The sequence below is a fragment of the Hyaena hyaena genome, unplaced genomic scaffold, assembly GCF_003009895.1.
Source record: "Hyaena hyaena isolate Hyena2069 unplaced genomic scaffold, ASM300989v1 scaffold_1245, whole genome shotgun sequence".
NCBI lineage: Eukaryota > Metazoa > Chordata > Mammalia > Carnivora > Hyaenidae > Hyaena > Hyaena hyaena.
In genome coordinates, this window is record NW_024081879.1 from 108,310 (window position 1) to 132,387 (window position 24,078).

Here is a 24,078-nt window from a genome sequence, read left to right on the forward strand (position 1 = left end):
TACAAATAACAAGATGTTTTTGTTGTTTGGTTTTTGGTGGGCAAGGGTGGACAGAAATTAATCAATCAAACAGGAAAGTGTCGGAATACTTTTTATCCTCTTTGTTACATTCCATTGTGGATTGTTACTCCCCAAATTTAACCTATATGAAAACCCATTAAACAGAGGCATAGGGATGAATAGAGGTACAGGCCTTGGGGGGCATTTTCCAGTTGTTTTGTTTTAGAAGGAGATCTTTAGAGTTTGTTAATTCCTTTGGGGGAGGCAACCGTTCTATTATTTCAACATTCATTATAAAACCATTAACATATCTCTAAAAATTAGAGTTCAAAAAGTTACTTTTGGACTAATTTCAATATGTGCCAATGAGTCTATTTACATCATTAGCTTTTGAAAAGTATTGTGCTTGCCAAAATATTTAATCCCTGTTCTATTTTGTACTCCCTCAATTGGATAAAATGTCAATCTCTTCAAGTACATCTGAGCTCTTTATGTTATATAGAAAGAGGAATGAAGCCTTCAGAATATTTTGTAACACATCAGAACAAGTAAGCTTAGACCTCTAAAATTTATATATATTTTTTTCTAGTAGAAGTTTTTCTGCTATATAAGTTGCCTTCACAATTTTAGATCTATATTTTCTCCTCATAAATGATTTGGTGGCCTCCCTTTTTCCCTCTGGCATAACTACAAGGCCAAGTTAGTAAATATGTATTATTTATTGCTCTGTTCTGAATTCAGTGATGCCAAAATATTCTTTCTCTCTTTCTCTCCATCCTATTGATTTAGGCTATCTCTATTCAAAGCCAATTATTTTGACTGAGATTCCTGACTTGACTAATTGATGAAACTGACTTGTAACTAAATGGGAATCAAAGTATTAGGTAGAAGCCAGTCAGATGTGATAAAATAATACAACTGATCTTGCATTAAAAGTCTAAAGTTGAGCTTTATAGAAAAACATCAGTAATAACACATTACCCTGAAAGGCTTATCCATTATATCTATCTTCTATCCTTTGCAAAGTAAGTCATATGTGCCTATGTCTTTATTCCTGTCATAACAGGGGAATTTAATATTTTTTAGTAGTATTTATATATTTTTATCACAGGTTACAATAAGAACCTACAACACTATCAGAATGTGATGAGTAGTACATGCCCTGAATTCATTCATTCTCAGATAATTACTTTATTCAAAGTAATTAGAAATTTATTATTTTTCATCATTGGCTTTTTTAACTGATTTATTTTCTCATTTTGTAAAATATTTTTTAAAAATTAAAATATATTCCTAAATGTTATTTCAAAGTCAAGGCTTTATCTCAACACAGGATATATGGTAGAAATCATTGCCATGATAAAATGGACTAAAGGATTTGGTGTGTTTATAAATGTGACTATAATAACTTTCTCATGCAATCACATTGACTTAGTTTCATTGCAATTAGGTTTCCAATTATGGTTAAAAGATGCAATGGTGTGTTTAAATAAATGGGCCTATTCATTTGTTGTTGATTTCTTTAGTAGGTCAGATTCTTATAAGTACCACCAGTGCAAAAGGCTAACACTTAAGTTGGTAATGATTGTTTTACTTATATTGTTTAATGGTTCTCCCCCTCATATACATTGAACAATATATTATATACACTTGAGATTTCTCAAATATTTCAAAATAGTTGTAAATATGCAACACTTGTCAAAGGTATCTTTACCTATAGAAACAATGAAAAGTAATTTTAATTAATACATTCTTACTGTTTACTCTTATTTTTCTCAGACATAGTCATGCATCGATGAAAGTTTCCATTTACAAGTGAATAATATTATAACTATATATCCTTTATAGAAAACGAGTTGAGAAAATACCTTTTCACATGAGATTCCTTCTAACTTTATTAAGAGAAAAAATAAAAGAAAAAGAAAACTTGAAGAAGATAGAGTGCGTTGCCTTGCTAAGATGCCAGCATTACATTTTATCTCACAAGGTATTCTTATTAACAGTCAGACATCTCTTCCTGAGATGCATGCACCTCATTGTCCTGGCTGGCTTAGCCTTCAGACCAAAGACAGGTATTGTTGAAACACGACCTCATTTTAGTCGAAAGAATACATTTCTTCTTTAGGTAAGATCAAGGTACCACAGATCGTCTCTTGTTTTATTCTTACAATCAATAGGACATCTCTTCCTAACTTTTCCACATTACATTGACATTCTTGAAGACTTCCAAGACAGCTTAACTTTAGAAATATGAATACATAATTCCTTAAGAATTTTTCTACCGCTGAGTTTTTCTTTAATGACAATTTGTCATCTTAGCCCTTTCTTCTTAAAATGAGAAAAGATAGCTAAAAATGGGGATGAGGAGAAGAGAAGAAGTGAAACTTGGCTGTGGTTGCTTGCTTTGAGTGTTCCTAGGGTATTTTAAGATATTTGTGAAAGAGAAAAACTGTGGGTATAAGGCTGATAACAAAAATGGGTTTAGAATGATCTGTTTTCTTTAGAAATTAGGATGTGTAGGAGAGGAAGGACAAAAATGCTAAGACAGAGTGCATTGACAGAAAGCATTTATTGAAACTTCAATCCACACACACCAAATAAGTATGGCAATTGGGAACCTCAGACTTTTGCTAAAATATGCATTCTAGAAATTTAAAAAAAAATTGGTTTTTAGATTATCTAAGACCTTGTGTGCATTTCCTAAAGCTTTTAATAGTATATTTTATTGGTATGAAAATGTTAAAATAGAAAGTATGCTTTATTAAAATATTCCACTTTATTCAACTCTATTAATTTTTAAGGCATTTTCTCATAATTAAGCTCTTGAAAGTACAGTGATAATGATGCCAGCTCATGGGTGAGATTTTTGCCTCATCAGGTGAAAATACTATGATTGTAGCTACTGGGCATTCATATTCCTGAGATTTTATTTTTAAAAAAGTAACTAAAATTTATAGATAGAATTATTAACTCAAAATGCAGACCCTTTTTCTGTGTCTTTGTATTGTCATTATTTTAACAAAAAAACTAGGAGTTCACCAGCACCATAATGCAGATAATGTTGATGGCTCATAATACTAGTGACATACAAATCTTATTTGGAGGGAAATGTGAACATTTACTCCAACACTGGCCAACATTTAAAATAGATAGAATTTAGAATTTAAACATTCTGCATCTGCCCATCCTTGGATATAGCTCTTTTTTTCCACTAGGATGTTTTCTCCCTATTTGTACTTGTTAAGGATATTGTCAACTATTTTTGAATTAATTCCAATAGCATAAGAACCAGAATCTTAGCACTTTTTCCACTCTTCCTACTTGCTTTCATTGCTGGGAAAGCATAAAATTATGAAGGGCATGAGTCTTTTCTCTTGTGTGTACTTTAATCTGGGTGCCTGTGAAAGCACCAGAAGAGTTTTACAGAAAACCATTCCAACCAACTTGAAAAAACAGACAGTGGTGTCTATTGCACCTTCCATGAGTGCAAGGACGATAATGTATGTGAAAACAAAATGCATCCCATATCCCACTGTATAACCAGAATTCCCTTACATTTTCAGGACACTTTCTTTTCTTTTCAGTTTTTTTTTATTCCTCTGCTGAAATTATATGATTCCTGAAGCAATCCATGTGGCTGGTGGTCCTTCATTTATACATCCACTCATTCAACAAAGTGGAACAAATATGTATGGGGCACTCTTCTAGGGGTTGAGAATGAGGAAAGTGAGCAAGTTAGATAATGTAACTGGTTTGATTTAGCTTACATTTTAGTGCAGGAGGAGACATTCAGCAAACAAACAAATAATATGTTTTAAGAAGAAATACAACTAAATAATGTAATCAAGAGAAGTGATTGGTGATTGTAATCATAGAAGGCCTTTAGAGAAGGATGACCTATTTGCTGAGACAAAAGAATGAGAGGGAACAAGTATGAGTAGTTCTGAAGGAGGATCTTTCCATGCAAACACTTGTGAGGTAGTCAAGAATTTGGTATTTTAGAGAAAGAAAGGCTGTGTGTTTGAAGTGAATTGTGTGTTTGGGAAAGAGGAAAACTGAGGAAAGGAATATTTATGATGTAGTCAGAATAGATCACACAGGACCATGCAAATCAAGGTGAGGCATTTGGGTTTTGTTGTGATTATAATGGGCAGCAATTGGATGTTTAATCAGAGGTGACATGAGACAACTTAATTTTTAAGAGCTCATGCTTGGTGTTGATGAATAAAGAAAGATAAGAAGGAGACAGTGATCCAGTAAAAGGGTTATCATAATTATCCTGGAGAAGGATATTGGTAGCTTAAATGAGGGGATAGCTGTGTATATGAGGGCAAGGTAGAGGAGCAGCTCATATCTTTAATTTAGGAAGATTTTCTGTAACACTAAATACAGCATCAGCCAGTGTATTGGGAAGATAAGCCATGAAATACAGCCTCAAGCTATTATCTTTCAAGGTAAGAGTTAACATTGTAGAGAATTTAAAAATTAATGCATTTCTCTTTGCAGCACCTTTAATTGATTTGTTTGCAGCATGTTTCTAAGTGTAAAGCATGTGATGGTCACGTGTGGACTCTGCAATATTCTTTACCTTATTATCTTTTCCCTTATATTTCAGAATTACAGTACCATCTTCCCTACTTCCTCATGTTTTCCCATACCATATCTGCAGAATTGAATTAGTAGAGTCAGACTCATAGTATTCTTTGGGGGCTTAGTTAAAATAATGCACTTAGTTACATTCCAGACAGTAAATCTGGCAGGAATTCTCTCTTTTTTTTTTTTTCTGTTATTTCCACTGATCTAAATCAATGTAATAACAGAAGGAATAGGCATTGGACGGTGTGATAAAGATTCATTCGTGCAATTTTTTTTTTCCAGAGAAAACTCTGGCATTTTCAGAGTTTTTAAGAGTTCATTTTCATTGAACCCCAAATTCTTGACATAACTGAGAAGAATTTGTTCTGGTAGTTAAGTTCCTACTAATGAATATTTGATTAAAGGGAATATTGTGAGTGTGATGCTATTGGCTGTACTCATTACCCTGCCTCGAAATTCCAAGAAAACTGTAGAAAGGAAAGAGGTAGTGACAGTAAGTGGTGTATAATCTACTGGGTAAGCATTTATGACCTAGATATTTCTCTTTGTCAGTCAGGGCCCTTGGATTATTCTGTATTTATCCACACATTCACTGAATAACTGTTACAGTAAGTACTATGTACCAGTCAGTGTGATTTATAGACTAGAGAAACAACTAAACAACAAAAACCAGGACAAGCAATGAAACACTAGTTTAACAATTGTGCAAGTTTGGATTTTCAGGGAAAGATTGCTTCTGGCTATAAAACAAACTTATTTGGGTCTATTGAGTTCTTGTTGGAGCTAGAAAGGAAAAAGAGTTGAGGAAAGGAAAGAGAGAGAGAGAGAGGGAGTGGTATTATAAAACTGATGGAAAAGGAAAAATATCAGAACCCAGGAGGTCTGTGAAAGTGAAGAAAAGATTACAGTGTTTGAAGGAAATGCTATTTTTGTTTAGTTTTATTTTTATTGGGGCACCTGGGAGACTCAGTCAGTTGAGTATCCAACTTTGGCTCAGTTTATGATCTCATGGTTCGATCCCTGCATCAGGCTCTGTGCTGAATGGTAGTCAGAGCCTGGAGTCTGCGCTCATGCTGTCTCACTCTGTCTCTCAAAAATAAATAAATGTAAAAAAAATTCTTAGAAAAGTTTTATTTTATTTATTTTGAGAGGGAGAGACTGTATGTGTGAGCACAGGCATGGAAGGGACAGAGAGAGAAGGGGAAAGAAAATCCCAAGCAGGCTCCACACTGTCAGCACAGAGCCCTGATGCAGGGCTAGATCTCATGAACTCAGAAGATCATGACTTGAGCCTAAATCAAGAGTTCAGATGCTTAACCGACAGAGCTACCCAGGTACCCCATGAAGGAAATACTATTAACATGAAGTATATCAATATGAAGAATATTAATATGAGTTACTCTACATCCTAAGTTAGAGATTGCTTCAGGATTTGATTCCATTGTTTTGTTTTGTTTTTTTCTTACTCTTTCTCTTTGGCTCTCTTACCTGTAATTTATTTACCTTGAGAGGAAGTCAAAGATTGGTTTTAAAACTTCATATTCACATCTGCATCCCGGAGTACAACTTAGCCCCCAGAATATTCTTACTCAGTTTCTTTTTCTGTTATAGAGGTCATCTAGTGCTATAAAAGCAACTTGGAGTAATCAACATTTTTGACACTCTTTACTTTATGTTGCTAGCAATAGCATTGTAAAGGAAATACTTCATGTCATTCAAAGAAATTATGCTGCAAAAGCTACCTGATCATTACATAGAATGTTTAAAAAGATAACTTGCTTTCTTAGTTTTCAAAACAATACATCTTTCAGTTAAAGAAGGAAAGACCTAATACTAAAGACATTAGATTAAAATAAAAAGAGCCAAAGCTCAGACATTTAAAGTTTTAGAAATGCTTAAATAAGATATTGAAACAACAACAACAACAACAAGAAAGATATTGAAACAAAAGATCTCAACCAATTTATTTGTTGTATAAAGAGCTTACATGCAGGTTTAGTAGACATTTGCTAGATGCATGCACTGAAATCATATTTGTGTATGACTTCAAGTTCAGTACATTTTTCATTCCCATTGTCAAAAGCCCCTTTAACAATTTGGTTCCAAAATTTTCAGTAGTAAAATCAACATTATGCCTAGAAATAAGTTAAATATGAAATAAACACTAAAATTTTATTAAATTTTAGAGTGACTGAACCAAATGAAATTTGACGCTGAAAGATTTTGCATTAATATTTAATCTGGGACTCACTGTAAATTTGTTTGCTGTATACTTTAGCAAAGGGGTGCCAAAAAGTTTGGAAATAAATTAATCTGAGTAATTGAAAACAGCAGGAAGAGGAAGGGGAAGGGTTACTTGTGTATTTGTGGGTACGAGGCATGATTTATACTCCCTGACTACAGAACTCTGCTCACATCACACAGAGGTCTGCTGAAGGGCTTTTCGTCTTTCATAACGAAAGCACTATGGGAAAAAGTTCAAAATAAGTATAAGGGAGTTATTTATATTTTAGGTAAAGCAAAAAAATAATTACTGCATGCTCAGAATAAAAGGCATTGGGCAGGAAATGTTGTGACCCCTTGGAACAGACTTAAACCTGTTATAAAGAGCCAAGGAAAATAAACAAAGCTTATTCAGATAACAGTTAAGCTGGCAAGACACCTGAAAAATCTAGCAATAGCAAAAAAACCGCTTAAGTCAAAAATAAACTTTCAGAGATTGAAGCTACTTGAATCCACCAAGATTTAGAGATGAATGCCAAAGAGGATTAGTAAAACTCTCTTTCTAGTGAAATTCAGCAGTAATGGCTCTATCTCCAAGTCTCAAACTCTTGCTTGAGAGTTACTATGTGAGTGAACTCGATATGCAATATAACATTTTCTTAAAAAGCAGGAAATTACATAAAGGAAACTGAAGCAGTAATCCTGCCCTCTTCCCTCCCTCCTGTAGGCGAGAGGAGATTATAGACCATATTTATTCTGTAGTTTCACAGAACAAAATAGATTGACTATGGCTTCTGAGATCCCCAGTTCCAGAAAAGACTGCTTAGGACTTCTTTTCTCATTGTGTTAAGTAATGGCACTCAGATGTATTTGACTGAACTTTATGAATTAAAGAGCAAGATGTAAAGCAAGTTTTGCAAACACAAATGCATACAGGAGCAAGGCTAGTCAGAAGGTGCCCTGAGTGATGTGTAAATTAGAGAACACCCGCATTGTCCAAAGAGGCAGCTGAGCAAATTGTGGCCTTGGGTGAATGTGGGCCAAGGTTTACCAGACCTTTAAATAGTTTAAGAGTGGCCCAGGATCAGAATTTTTATGCACAATGCCTTAAGTTTTAAGTATTGACCGTCAAGATAAAAAGCAAAACACACACACACACACACACACACACACACACACTATATTATAGGGGTGGAAAACACAAGATGATGAATTTAAGTCTAACCCAGTCTAACAGCCTACAACTCACTATGGAATCCTTCAGTTACAGGCATCAACCAATAGTTAGGGTTACAATGGAAAGACATTTTCCTGGGTGCATTACAGACAAAAGGTGCCCTTAGAGAGCTGAGCATAATGCCTTGAAATTTAGAGTGCATAATTGTTATAGTGCATGGCATGGGAGAAAATACCAAAGAAGAATTTCAACAGTATTATGCATCTCTGCCTTCAAAATTTCCTCTCTCCTTTGAGACATAAAGGGAGACTCGGGGAAAAGAATATGGGTGCAGAGAAAATTCTTAAAGACCACACAGAAAATTAATGCTATTAGACCCAATTGTCACTTGAGGAAGAAACATGCCATTGATTGTCATGGATGCTCTCTTAATAATGGTGAGGGAATGCTATATGGATGGTTTCAGTCTGCCTCAGCATTCCAGGGATCTCATGAAAAATATTTTACATGATAAGTAACAGTCACATGGTGAAAACAACATTACTCTGCCACACACATCATTATTGAAATGTGGAATAAAAAAAAAAGAAAAGAAAAGAGTGAAAGGTAAAGAAAAATATAGTGAAGGGAAGATAGCAGAGATATGATCCTAATGGGTAGACAGTTCTCATGCTGAGACATAAATGAGATCACACTTAAGTTTGTGTTTCATCTTCTCTTTCTTTGGGAAAGCTGGGACTTAGCAAGAACCTAGTGTGTACTCTATTTCCATATATTGTCTTTAGATTTCACACCTCTGTTCACATAAGAATTAGTATATCCAAACTGACTATTGGAACAAGCTTTAAAAAAACAACTTTTTATTTTGAAGTAATTTGAGAATTTTAGAAAACACATATAATTAGTACAGCGTATTCCCATACACCCTTCACTTAGCTGCCCCTAATGTTAATATATTATGGAACTATAATACAATTATTAAAACAAAAAAATAACATTGGTACAATAGATATTATTAACTGAACTATAGACTTTTTCTGTATTTTAATGGTTTGTCCACTAATGAGTTGCTTCTATCCCAGCATTCAGTCTAGGATTCAACATGGCATCAAGTTGCCATATCTCTTTAGTTAAACCTCCAGTTTATGACAATCTTTCTGTCTTTGATTTACCTTCATGACTTGGGTTTATTTTAAATATCCTGGACAGTTATTTTGTAGACTGTCCTGCAGCTTGTTTTACCTGTATATCTCATGGTTATGCATTTTTGACAGGAGTGTACATAAGAAATCTGTTCACTGTATCATATCAGGAGATACATGTCAATATGCTTTATAACTGATGATGTTTACCTTGACCACTTAGATGAGATGATGTCTTCCGCATTCTTTCTACATTTATTAATTGGAATTCTGTAAGTAAAAACCCCTCCTTCTTTCCTTCCTTCCTTCCCTCCTTCCTTTCTTCCTTCTTTCCTTCCTTCCTTACATCAGTATAGACTCTTAGGTATTGAGTTTATTATTTGTTATTATAATTCAGTACTATTATTGTTTATGTTCTTGATCAAATTATTCTACTTTTGGCATTGGGAAATCTTTCAGATTGGCTACTCTGCCCTGTTGAGATATCCCCATCCGTTTTTGAGCATTTTCTTAATTTCTAACACTGCCAGAATGATTCAGACTCACCGTAATTTTCCATTTTTGCCCTGGAATCAATCACTGCTCTAGAAAATATCATGGAGTACTGAAATTGCAGAGACTTTTAAACAAATTGTTTTCTTCCATGGCAGAAGGTTATCTTAAGGATGGCAAACAATTGCAGGAATAATTCCTTTACTGATCTGTTTCAGTGGTCCAAAAGATATCACTTGTCTCAGTTCTTTAATTTTAATACAGTAATCACTGCTTTGGTTGATTATCTGCTGACTAAAATTCAGAATTAGTATGATTATGGGTGATGATGCTTATTGTGTCATTCAAATATCGCTGTTTCCAAAGGTACTTAAAAACACATAAATTTTATAAAATCAATTTATATTTATTGATCTTTTCTCAGGAAATTTTAGGTACTTTTTTAAAAAGGCATCTCAGCCCTTAAAGAGTTAATGGTCTAATTCAGATAATTCATAAATCTTATGGCTTATAATTCATAAGTCACATGAAGGATGATTGCAGAGGGTTTGATCAGATCTTGCAGGTGAGGCCATGAACCTTGATGGATTTTGTATCTTGTCTTTTGGATGGGCAGTGAATAGAAAAGCATATGCCAGAAATAGTGAATGGATTTGATCTTTTGGACAAATTTTGACTGGGGGGTTTTCATATTGCTATACTGAAAGAAATTCTATAGTTGAGTCTGGGTTTCTTTAGTAAAGGGCACAGTGATGAGTTGGTGATGTGTCCAATGATCAGGTCAGAAAATATACAGGAGTGTTAGCATCTGGCCTCCTTACCATTTCTGGTTTAGTTAGCACAATAAGAGCACAGTATGTCTCTTGTGATTAAAAAAGATAGTTTCACCCCATGACTCATGGGCAAGGTGAACCAATGAACCAATGTGTAAAATTCCAGCTAATGAAACATGGCTTTGTATAAATACAAGTGTCTAGAATCTTTTCAAAAGGCCTAGGATATCCACTTTTTCAATGCATGGAGTTTTTTATTTTCTTCCTTTTTAAGTGCTCCCACACTGCACTCCTCACATTGCTTGAATTTTTTGTTTTATTTTGTTTTGTTATGTTATGTTATCATTTGTTTTTAAGCCTTTCTGGTGGTTGATGCAGTCTTGTTCTTTCTTATTTTTTCCAATTTCTCCCAATTTTGAGCTGCAATTTTCTTTCCTTCACTCTGAGATCCTCCCCCACCTGCTAGAAGAGCCAAACACAACCTCACTCTCCAAAAAGTCTGCTTCATCTTAGGTGCTTGGATAAATCCAGTTTTAATGGCATATTGTCTAAAAAAATATAGATGTGAGATTATTGATCCAACCATCAGTTTAGCTTCTGATAATAGCTCTAGGAAGTTAGTGAGAAACAGAACTATTTGGGAAGCAATGCAACACCCATATTGAATTTTTAACAACTTAATACATTTTAGGAAATGATCCATCTGAGAGGCATTATGGCTTGCTGAGAAAAGCTGTACACTGGGAACCGGGAGAAGTGGGCTCAATTCCCAGCTCTGCATCTGACTCACTCTTTGTCCTTGGGCAAGTCACTTAGCCTCTCTCTGTGTCTACTTCCTGCCTGATAAAATAAGGAGAATAATGCATAAAGGCTCCCACCTCACCAAGATGTGTCGAGCCTGTATTCTGTAACCAATGAAGGGATCTTTCTTCCCCCTGCTGGCTAATGACAAACTTATTTTTATTAGCATCTAGTTTGATTAAATTTTGTAAAAAAGAGCATGGAGCTACGGCTAATTTGAAATAATCCTTTCATCATTTAGTTTACACTAGAGTTGTATTACAGTACATTTTGCTTTGTGTTAATATACTTGATGCTAGGAAGAAGACTTATAGATCTTGTATCTACAAAAAACATCTGTTGCCTCAATCTACTTGAGTGTCAACTATGTAGTCTTGTAGCGAGCACTGCAGAGCCCATTAGAAGAATAGAAAATGAAATCCTGGAGAGAAGAGGTTTACATATAAAAATGTTACCTAGCAATATTTATTAAAAAATGCTATTGTTAGCATTAGAGTCTAGACATTGAGGAAATCAATATAGGCTGAAAAATCACAGAGCAATGTCTTGGAATACATTGAATAAACACCTGTATCCCATGAAATCTTCCCTAATTGCTCAAGAAAAATGATCATTTCCTTCATTTCTCATCCTCTTTCTTTGATCTTGCTGGCTCATTTAAAATTTCTCTAGTTTCCTCTAAATATATTTTATCAATTTTAATCTTTTTTTTTCTTTTTAAATAGATCATAATTTATTTTTAGTTATTTTGTCTCAACTTTTTTATATTGAACAGCACCCTGTCATATTTTTTCATGATTTTATCTTTTGAAATCATTCTGCCAATAATAGAGTATAATAGAATATTTTATATTCTGAATTTGTCTTATTTTCTCATTACTTTTTTATCATGGCCCTGTATCACCAGTGTTTTCTAGAAATAGGATATTAGATCTACAGGCCTGATTGGATTCAAAATGAATATTCTGTGACAGAATACTTCCTAGGTTGTATTACGTATGTGTAGACATAGTAGAATTAATAATGCAAATACCAAGAGAGATGGAAAGTGCATCTGCTTTGTGGCAGTGCTCAGCAGTAATGTAGAAGAAAAGACTGCACTTATTAGCTCTATTATTTTTGCTAATTACTTTATCTCTTCAAATCTCGGTTTCCTTATATATGAATGCAGCAATATCTACTATAATGTCTTGAGGGTTTGAGAAAATACTTATAAAATATCCTGTTTATATTAGGGACTCAATTAATGAAAGTTTATTAGTACTTATAGCAGTAATAATGATTGCTTTTGTAACTATATTCTGTCTTATGGTCTTGTATGATGAAAATGTTTAAGAATGACATTCATTCTATGAATGGAAAGCAGTACTGTTCATCCCAGGATTCCCACTGTAATAGATGACTGTTTCCTGTCTCGTGGCTGGCTGGATTTTATAATATGATATAAATGGGAGATAGTATTGGTAAATCCTCCTAGTAGGTTATAAATAATCCAATAAAGAAATTTAAAACATTGTCTGTAGACAAAAGTCTCTCTTTAAAAACTCCAAATTCTTTGCTCTAAGACCGTCTTGTGCTTTCTACCATTCTAAGATATGGATAGAAAATTACATGTAAAAATCCAGGAACCTACCCTTGAGTTAGTCCCAGTAATTAAAACAACAACAACAAAAAAAAAAACATTAAGGTTGAGATTAAGAGATTATGTTTTGAAGTCAGTCAGTTTCGGTTCCAATCCACACTATTTCACTTATTAGCTATGTCACATTGGCCAGGGTACATAGTCCCTTTGAAACTCTGGATGCCTATTTGCAAAAAAGCTCCAAGAGATGTAAATATAGAATAGAGATATACAGGGGTGCCTGGGAGACCCAGTCAGGTAAGCAACTGACTCTATTTCAGCTCAGGTAATAATCTCACTGTGGATTGAGCTCCACATGGGACTCTCAGGGGACAGCATGGAGTCTGCCTGGGACTCTCTCTCTTCCTCTCTCTCCCTTTCCTCTCATGCTGTCTCTTCAAAATAACATGAATATGTGTATACATACTCATTATATATATATATGTATATATATATTCATTATATATGTGTGTATATATACATACATACATACTACCATTCACAATCACTGCTCAAAACATGCTAGTTATTATATTACTGTATATGTATATTTACTGCCTATAGTTGGCAGTCAATAATGCTTAGAAACCAGTGAAGTTATAGTGGGAGAGACCAAGGCTATTGCAGAGTCTTCAAAAGGACTAAGCAGAGGAATGGTAGGGAGCAATGACTTCCACATCACACTCTGCTTACCAAGCTTTGTGCCCTAGTCTGGGGTTATATTTGAGCAGAGGGGTTTTCTTTTTCTAATTAGCACAAAGGTGCCACAAAGTCTCTTGCTGTCCTAGATGGAACCTTTAAACATAGGGAATTGCTGGTACAAAGTTAGTGAGGAACAAGAGAATTGACCTAAAAAGAGTAGTTATGTAGTTCAGTGTGGTTAATACAAGATTATCTCTTGAATAATAAGACATGCAGATGCTGTTGTTCTTTCTTAAGGTGAGATTTTCAAAGTCCTCTCCAAAATAAATCATCTAAAATCTCTAAATATAAGTAATGAACTATAATAGGAGAATAGTAGGATAATAGGAGAAAAGAATATTTGTCAAGGAATAAATTTCAGTATAGAATCTTATACTCTCTTTTGAGGTTAGTCTCTAGAAATATAATTTATTTTCTTTCAAATAGTTTAAAATGATATTTGACTACATTAAAACATAAAATTGCTCCCACTACTTATTAACTTACTGATAGTGCTTTAAGTAATGACTTTGTGTTCATGCTGAGTGTCCTGTGGGATACACTACTATGTTGTATCTGAAAGTAGAGAGAATAAATTATTCGTAATCTAGAATACTATTCTGATCTTGGTGTTATTACTAAAATGACATTATTTTTGCTTTTATGGGTTAAAAACAAAAGGCTTTAGGTTTTTATTATTTATTTTTACCCATATAAGGCTTTTACATTTGCCTTAAAAAATAAAGAGGTGGGGGCAGAAGGAACATCTTTTGTTTCTTTTGTGCTCCAAAAGTAGTATTGTACTTATTGAAAAACACTATTTTTTTTCTAGGAAGAATGATGTGATTGTATAATACCAAGTAAATGTTCTAAGTGATAAATTTACATAAAGGGCAGTTTGCTTTCTCATCAGTGTGTGTGCTAAAGATTTTCTGTCAGAAAATCAGAATGAAGACAAAACCAAGGTTTGGCTTTGTATCTTTTAATACTACACACATCATTCTATACAGCTTTTGAAAACAACTGAACCAGATATCGTTTTTGAATGTTAACACTGTGCTTTGCTGATGCTGTTGTTTTCTCTTCAGGTAGGGGGACAATGAGGAATGCCTGATAGGCATGTTTTACTTGTCAGTTAGAAGAGCTACTCCTTACATAAAATAATCTGAAAATTTTAAATACATTTTTAAAAATTATTTTTGTCTTTTTAAAACCAGACTATTATACTTTTGCTTTCCTGCAAAGCAATCAAAACAAATAGTTCTAGGCAAAATATGTACAATGTTAATCTTGGGTTTCCTTTACTAACAGGATAGGATTTAGTAAAGTAAGCTAATAGGTGAAGATTTTTTATTATATCTGATCAGTTTATAGATATTATCAAAATTGTTTTTAGATAATGGAAGAAGATGCCCTCTTGAAATAAGCATTTCTTACAGTAGCACCACAGAAATACTATAGAGACTGTCCAACTTATACTATTTTAATGTTGCTATTATGTTTTCTACATGGTGGATCCAAGCGTTGGTCTAATATTATAGAAATAGGAGAAAAAGACATTAAAACATTTCTAGGGTGTTAAAGTGAGTTAACATCATAACCACCAACTGTCAGCAGGCTTTGGGGAGCCAGCAGGGAGCCATGTTTATCCCACATAATGCATGTGTGGTCACGGATCTCATTAAGCAATAACAATCTTTGGGAAATGGTTGTTTCCTCCCAGAGTCCACTCTAAATATACTCATTCCTAGTCCACTGAGGTTCAAGCTGCTTATAAGGTCATCATGCTCTTTTTTTTTTTTTTAGTTTTTTTTTTTTTTAAGCTGGTTTTATATGTGACAGAATCCTGTCATATAAGAATTGAGATATTTGTGTCTCAAAAATCCATCGAAAAGAAAACCAGTGGTTGAGACTCACTAGGAAAGTTCTTGTGTAAGCATAATTTCTGTGATCAATTGTTCTGAGGTAATGAATGAGAGAGATACCCACCACTTGAAATATTCAATTGTTTTCACCTGGAGTCAGTTGGGGGCACTAAGCCAATGAGCTAACTCATTGGCAAATAAATTCTACAAGCCAATTTAAAAATATACTCACTAGATCTCAGCTCTGCGGAGAAATGTGGGCATCCATAGGGAGTTTCTGTCCCTTTAAAAAATAATTTATTCATCCTGTTAACAGTCCCTACAGTTAAAATAATATGAAGTGATTGGAAGCTGATAATAAACTGCACTAATGGTAAATTAAAAGGGGTTTTTGAAAAAGAAAAAGAATATCCCAACCACTTGGTAGTCAATGAAAAAGTGTTGAATGTCCAAGTGTCCTCATTCAGCTTTGTCAGATTTTAGTACTTTTAATACTTTAGTCCTTTAGATTCTCATATAGCTTGTGTTTTAAATGAAAGCAATTACAGGAAATGAGAACGGTGGTCCATGAAGTAAACATTAAAATGAGAAGGACTCAACAATGTCAATTATATTTTTGTTGTTTTTTTTCCCTTAATCTTTGTCTATTTTGAGAGAGTGGGATAGCGGGATGTGTGTGTGTGGAGGAGGGACACAGAGAGAGGGATAGAATCTCAAGCAGAGAGAGAGAGGAATCCCAAATAGGTTCTGTGCTCCAGACGTGGGACAGGATCTCAGGAACTGAGAGATCATTACCTGAGCCAAAATCAAGAGCCCAATGCTCAACCAACTGAGCCACCCAGGCCCCCCCTGTGAATTATATTTTCATTTATGTGATGGATTATTATTCCTCTAAAGAGGAAATAATAGGACATAATAGTCAATGACGTTTGCAACCCATGCTTTAGTGAATTTATTTTTCATTTTAATTATTAAACATTCATTGATAAATTGCTTGCAAATCACACTCCTAACAGAGGATATGAAGACTGACCATATTGCTTTTAGTTAGCTTTCAATCTAGGATTACTCTTTCACATGGAATTGCAAATGAATAATAGCTTATTTGAGAAAAATAATTTTGTGTAATGATAGAGGTTCTAAAATCATAGGAAATATTCACTTCAGAGAACATATCTATTTTATGTTTGATGATAGAGTTCCCAGTAAATTAATTTTTATACTTGAACCATCTTGTACATCTTATTTTTAAAGGGAAATGGTACATTAGAAATATATTATTATATTCTAATATATTTAATATATCTAATATATTTCTAATATTAGAAAACTCTTTGGAGCCATTAAGATATTTGTAGTCTTAAGTTCTTGAGTATAATACTTTTGTCTAAAAATTATAATAGTAGACTAAAGAAAATTATTTAGAACATAATGTTTTTATTAAAACATATATTTAGTGACTTTTATGCATCTTTTTACAATCCTTATTGAATAGCATTATTTTATTTTAGCCCAGAAAATGTTATCAAATAAATGCTAATACTGTTAAATATATCAAAGTTTCTTTCTCCTTTTTTCTTTCCTGCTCATATCTGTACAGGATTAATCAACTATGTGAAACTTACTCAGAAAAAATACATTTATTTAAATTTAGGGCATCTATTTTAATTAAGACAAAATATATAACAGCTTAAATATAAACTTATATTTACTTTATAATATACTTTGTTATTCTGGCATGTATTTGTTTCATTGATTCACTATCGCAGATAATTGAGAGCATATATATCTGATCAATTTTTAAAGAAGAATGCAATAATAGCAGCTTAGTAGTAAAGACATATCAAACATAATGTTATTTTTACCTTTTGAAAATATTTTATTGCTACTAGATTTTTCAAGGGCTTAATTACTACAACTAGTTATTAAACTCTAGAATTTGCGGTGCCTGGATGGCTCAGTAGGTTAAGCATCTGACTTCAATCAGGTCATGATCTCACGGTTTGTGGGTTCGGGCCCCGCGTCGGGCTCTGTGCTGACAACTAGCTCAGAGCCTGGAGCCTGTTTCAAAGTCTGTGTCTCCTTCTCTTTCTGACCCTCCCCTGCTCACACTGTCTCTCTCTCTCAGAAAACTAACAAACAAAAAACAAAAAACATTTAAAAATCTTAAAAAAAAATAAAATAAACTCTAGAATTTGTCTTGGCATGTTATGAAAAATAATCCAGTATTTGAGAGTGAGAAGCAGAGAGGCGAAAGGCTGGTTGCTCTGGGTGTATTCCAAGTGACAAAAGATGAAATGTATTAGTCTGGTACGTTTTATGTATTAATGGCATAAAAGTTACAATGGAATGTAGAGTAGCCCTGAAGTTGAAGATTTTACTCTGTATCCATGCTCTAGCTTTTGCTACTTCCTAGCAAAGTAACCATGAATGTCTCATATTTTCTCCAAAACTAAATTTTTGTATCTGTAAAATGTAGCTAATGGCAACTTATTTTATGGCGTTGCTTTAAAACGAATTTTAAAAAATGAGAGTATTTTACAAATTCTAAGCACTTTACAGAATTACACCATAATTATTCTACAACAGTAATAATGAAAGCCAGTTCATTTTGTGAATTTTTAAATTTCCTTATTTTGGAATCTTTATTTCTTTTGTTTACTTCCCATTTCTTTAACTCACTTCTATGGATGATAATAAAACACAGTTTAATATAATTTACTATTTCAAAAATATTTATTGTGGACATGCTAAATAAAATGTGGTCAATTTTTAAAGAAGAATGAAATAATAGCTGCTTAGCAGTAAAGACATAGCACACTTATTAAAAAAGAAGTGTGAGTGATACAGCAATGAAAAACCATCATCCGTGTGTTAGAAAGAAAAAGAAAAAATCAGGCCTAAGTGTCTAATCAGTGTGGTAAACAGGATTTCAGGGGTGGCAAATATGTGTGCAAGCAACACAGCAGCTCATTTTTTATGATGACAAGTGCCGTAAGTGGAGTAAAATGAGATACTGTCCAAGTTCAGCTTTCATGTTGTGTAAATCTAAGTACCCAAAGAAGATAAGGTTAAATACTATTTTATCTAATTTCATCTTTGGTTACCAGAACAGTATGTGATCACAAGGAACACATGAAATCAGGCACTATTATTTAAAATGTTTCGTGAAGAGAAGTAGTCATATTAATAATTGAAATATAAATGTAAAATAATATAAAATATGAATCATTGCTAGGCAGTAGATTTAATCTCAATTCTAGACCCTCAAGAAGTTTTTGAAATGTAAACAATTATTTTCATTTATTAAAAAAAACATGTCTTTGGTATTAGTGAATTATTTCTAGAAATTTGAAAGCTGGTATCAATGATAACATTTTGATTGTTTCAAATGTTTAACCATTTAAAATTTATCTCTTATGCTTAAGTGGCTACCAAATCACTACATTTAGCACATTTCACAGAAAATAAGTATTTCAGTTCTTCTTGATTTTTCTCAAAACTACATTTTTGCAAACTATGTAGCCCTGTATAAAAGCTAACAATGAAAAGTATGATCCTACCCATACTGCCCTATTTAATGGAATGTATCAAAGAAGAAATGACATATCTTTATTATTGTCAATGCTGGAGGGAGACATTTCTTACATTTTACAATTTAAATTTACAGTTTAATTCACTGAATATTACTGGGAAGTTTAATCCATTTACCATTCTGCTACTTGAATGTCCTTTTAAATAACCAAAACAGATCTTCTGTCTAAACTTCTTCAGTGGGTGGTTTTATTTTGTTTTTTTGTTTTGTTTTGTTTCACAATAAAGGTTTGTCTTTAGGATGACATGTGACCTTCCTGCCAGGGCACCAAGGATAGAGAAGACCAGGAGTTTGCTCTTCACTCTGGACTTGCCTGTGCCCTTTCCCGTCTTGCACATCAGCCTATAAATATTTCCCTCACCTTACTTGCCAGGAACTCTTAGGATTGTTACCCACTCTTAATATATTTTCTCTTTGACTGTGGGCTCCGTGAGGGTAGGGAATGCACTTCTATCTCTGTCACTCATGTTTAACGTAGGGAATGCACTTCTATCTCTCACTCATGTGTAATGTCGGAAGTGGTAGGGAGTTTTAAACAGATATGTAAATACAACTAATTATTTCCCCACCCAGTGTTGAAAAAGCCCAATTTGAGATCATCTCATAGGTATAAGCTCTATCTCTATGAAGCTCTCCAGATGTTTAAATAATGAAGATATTAATTGTTCATTGCTCGCTTGTTTAAAGACTGGTTGACTGTAGGGGCGCCTGGGTGGCTTAGTCGGTTAAGCGTCCGACTTTCGCTTAGGTCATGATCTCGCGGTTCGTGGGTTCGAGCCCCGCGTCGGGCCCTGTGCTGACTGCCAGCTCGGAGCCTGGAGCCTGTTTCAGTCTGTGACTCCCTCTCTCTCTGACCCTCCCCTGCTCACGCTGTCTCTCTCTCTCTCCTAGAAATAAATAAAACATTAAAAAATTTAAAAAAAAAGACTGGTTGACTATAAGGCTTAGAAAATGACTGATGAAGTATATAGCCATTATTTACTGAGATGAGGCCCAAGGAATCCTGGTAAGCTGAGAAGAGACAGATTTTGAATACATTGCAGCCTGACATGGGCTCCGGTGCAAAAGCAGTACTAATATTCAAGGGTAAAGCACAGTATCTTTACAAACCTTTATGACCTTGTATTGTATTAGACTCATTTCTGCCCCATATTGACACCCACAGGACTCAATTCAGTGTTTGGAAAATGTGTAGCTTTAAAGAAACTCTTTGGAGTATTGGTTTCAGGCCAGACTTTGCTAAATCAAAGAGTGCCAGTTTCCTTCATGCCAAACAGCACAATAAACCCCTCTGCAAAAGGAATAAAGACTGCTGAGAAATAACTGATGAAGCTTTTAATGTCAATAAATGTCATTTTGTGCGTCAGTATTGTGAGAGTTTCCTTTTCACAAATGGAAGAGGGATTTTTATAAACTCTCCTGTGAAAGGATAGGGATTTAGAGTTGGCATTAGCAGACCCTGTAATAAAACAAATCCCTCCTTCAAGTCCCCCTTGAAGTGAAGAATGGCACTTGAACTTTTCATTTGGTAATATGTGGATTATAGATATCCTCCTCTTACCACTAAGGTGTGTGTCATCTTCTTTGCTATCTTCGTAAATATCCTACTGGGAGCTAGGGGAAGTGGTAAGAATTGAGAAATAGCCTTTTGGCTTTATTAGACTTTGCTTGATTAAAGATTTGGAAGGTGCTGTGAAAATACATTTAGTTTTCTGACACTCTTGTAAATGAAGCTCAACAAGTATGCACCAGAGTACTGATCAGATACTTGGGAGGAAGCTTTTACACAGCTGACAGGTACTGCTAATGAATCCTGCATTGGCGCAATATTTAATACAGCAGGTAAGAATCAGCCAATAGGATGAGGTCAGAGATGTCATTTATTTGACATATTATGTTCATTAGAGTTTGTGACATATTCTAGCTTAAAGTATTATGCTATTCAATGTATATGTATTAATAAAACTCATTAGACCATCTCTTACAGGATATAAATGTTAAATAGTATTTGTGAAAAAAATGTGCCTGTAATTTCATTAATTGTTTGGCTAAGTCTTCTTCATTTATTTTTTTAACTGTAAAATTTCTGCACTGGAAACAGCTTTAGTTAGCTTCCTAGGTGGCTGCCAAAACCAAATAATCACATTAAACTTAAAGTGAATTATTTTATATATCCAAATAATATAAAGAACACAAAGTTGAGTTTATTAGTAAAACTATCACTAAAAGAATAACTATAATCATACTAGGTTTATAAATAATTGGAAAGAATAATAAATAGTAACATATATTTAAGGAACAGTTTATACATTTGTATATACGTTAACTTAAAAGTTTGATCTTCTGGGTTTCCAGGGACTAAAGTTATACATAGCAACAAACAATCTTATGAAAATAATTTCCCCAATTAATTTACATAATTTAATTAATGTGCATAATTTACATAATTATTTTCATGTACATGAAAGTTAAGACTTAAAAATTACAACATAGATAATTTGTTAGCCAAAATCATTCATATATTAAAATATATGGTATTAAAAATAAGAAATACATTAGTTAACTCCTGACTTTCTTCAAAGCTTTAAGTCTTAGATCTTGAAGAAAACCCTGTTCCCCAAAGTCCAGGATCTACATCATACTAGAGAATCATATGTATCTTTTCCTCACTGAGAAAAAATATATTTACATACTTTTACCTAAAAGACATAAGCCCAGAAATTCAAGGAGGGATTACAATAGTGATTAATTAACAAATTACTCGTAGCCTTTTTACTCTACATTAATTAAATTTCAAATGTAAGAGTTTAACTTTAGAAATATGTATATTTTAGTGTTTGCTAATATTTTCTTATTTGGGTATGGTTAACACATTTTCCATTATACCTATTTAAATTACATAAAATAAATTAAGGGAGTTTTCCATTTATGTAAAATATCTCTATTTTCTATATCTTTCATGGTCCAATTTTGAGGCATGAGTTTCATTACAAAAGATTTGCTTGTTAAATTTTACTATCAGTAGCTAATTTATAAATCAGCATTTCCTTTAAGTAATTATAAAGATGCAATCAATGTGATTAATTTTGAATACTTTAAAAATATTTATACCACCAGTTGCATTCTTCCTACCAAGAAGGTGATAGAAACCTTGTCCTGATTTTTAGCTCTATAGGCATGGCTACCAGATCTTTTTGAGTGAATTTGTCTGAAGTAAATTCGAGTTTAATGAGGATGAAGTATCCTGTAGTAGTTTTTATGGTTTCCTTTTGATGCAATTTTTAGACAATAAAGGGAAGTTGGAGATTTGTGATCGGGGCCCAGAATGGTTCACAATGCCATGTGGCTGGCTATAAACATGCACATGACTACTCTCTTGAGACACTGCTGTAGGCCTTAAAATACATTTTTGTACATACTTTAAATCATTGTAAACAACAATCATTTAAAAATATCAGCTCTCATTTCATACAGGATGAAATTTAGACTCACACAAAGTCCAACAGTATCAAAGTTCCACAAAGTCTAGATGTTAAATCTCTCAATCTCCAAGGCCTTTGCTTCTTAAACTATAATACCATAACGTAGCTTCCTAGAGAAACTAAATTAATATTTAAAAAATATAATGTTATGACAATAGAGCATTATCAGAGTTTTGCTTATTAACAAACATCTCAAAAATAAAAGAAACATGTAAGTGTTTTTCTCAATATATACCAGCTAGAACCCCATGGGAGGCTAAAATCTTGTTCTAATAATGGCTTATGCACTCAAAACATTTTAGGAATTCTTATTTTGGAATTGCCTTAAAAGCCTACAGCATTTTCTTTTAAGCTCAGTGCTTTCAAATCTTGATTTCTAAAGGGTAAATTTGATTTTTTTGACATAGTCAGAAGACTTATAGAGGTCAGATTTGTGAATGAAGTGATAGATTAGACTTGTTAATTTTTTGACTTTTAAATTTTGGAACAGATTTTAAGTGAGAGGCTGTGTCTAAAAGTAACTCTAAGAGAAATATTTAAAAATAGTTTTCTTAATAGCACCAATAGAAAGTCTGCTATTTATGTCTATGTTAAAGGATAGCTTCATTTGGACTCTTTAAGACTGGAAGAATCAACCAGAGTTCATCCATAGTGTGTGTGTGTGTGTGTGTGTGTGTGTGTGTGTGTGCGCGCATGTGCATGTATACTGATATATATTATATATATGAAACAGGTTTTTTAGTATATAAGAGATGTGTAGACTATGTCTAATGCATGCTTTATATCAAAATGTGTGTAACATATGCAGAGAGATAGACATGCTAACATGTTGTGTATTCCAATTTTATGAAATACAAATGTGGCAATATCAATCGAAATCATATAGATTGCCTGTGTAACTTAGATGTTACCTAACTTCTCCCAAAGGAATGACTTATGTTCCTTCGTGAATGAATATGAAGTGACATTTGAGAGGGTCCAATTGCCTACCTCCTTCTGAGGAGATCTAGCCTGGCTGTAGTTCACATCACCAACCCAGTCACCATTGTTTGAGAATGAATCAGACTAAGCTGTTCCTTTATACCTTTAAATACAAATCTTGCAGCCTGTTAGCTCACCTATCCCCACTTCCCTTCCCAAGCCAGACCATCCCCTACCTCCGCTCAAAAAAACAAGTTTGAGGTAGGTGGGTGAGAATAATTTAAAAATAAATTTACCTATGGAAATTACTTTTTTTTCCCAAGTTCACATCAGATGGGTAATGTGCTGAGGTCATAACAAGGTTTGAAGGAGGCATATGTCACATAACAGTGTGAACACCCAGTATGCACGTTTATGAACTGTAAAAGAATCCTGCAAACTACTCTTAGTACTTTCCTATCCCTTCCCTCCTCCCTTCCTCCTTTCACCCTTGAGTCCCGTTGCCCTCAAAGCAAAAGTAAAGAAGAAATATGTGGGTGGTGGGACAGTGAGTTCTTATAAGTGGAAGGCTAAACTGGAAATAGCTTACAAAGGACCAAAACCCATCTCAAATTATCAGTTTAAATTTATAATTATGTCAAAAAATCATTAAATAAGCTTGGTTATTACTATCAAGATTTCTTTTCTGGTTTACAAGGTGAGAGGTTAA

The 24,078-nt window shown here is 33.7% G+C and overlaps 1 non-coding gene across 1 annotated transcript; it reads right to left on the reverse strand.

Annotated features, from left to right (window-relative positions):
- Positions 1–23,696: 23,696 nt before the first annotated feature.
- LOC120224777 lies at positions 23,697–23,800 on the reverse strand. Its single transcript, XR_005526658.1, has one exon. It is a non-coding gene; the product is annotated as a small nucleolar RNA U13 (small nucleolar RNA).
- Positions 23,801–24,078: the final 278 nt, after the last annotated feature.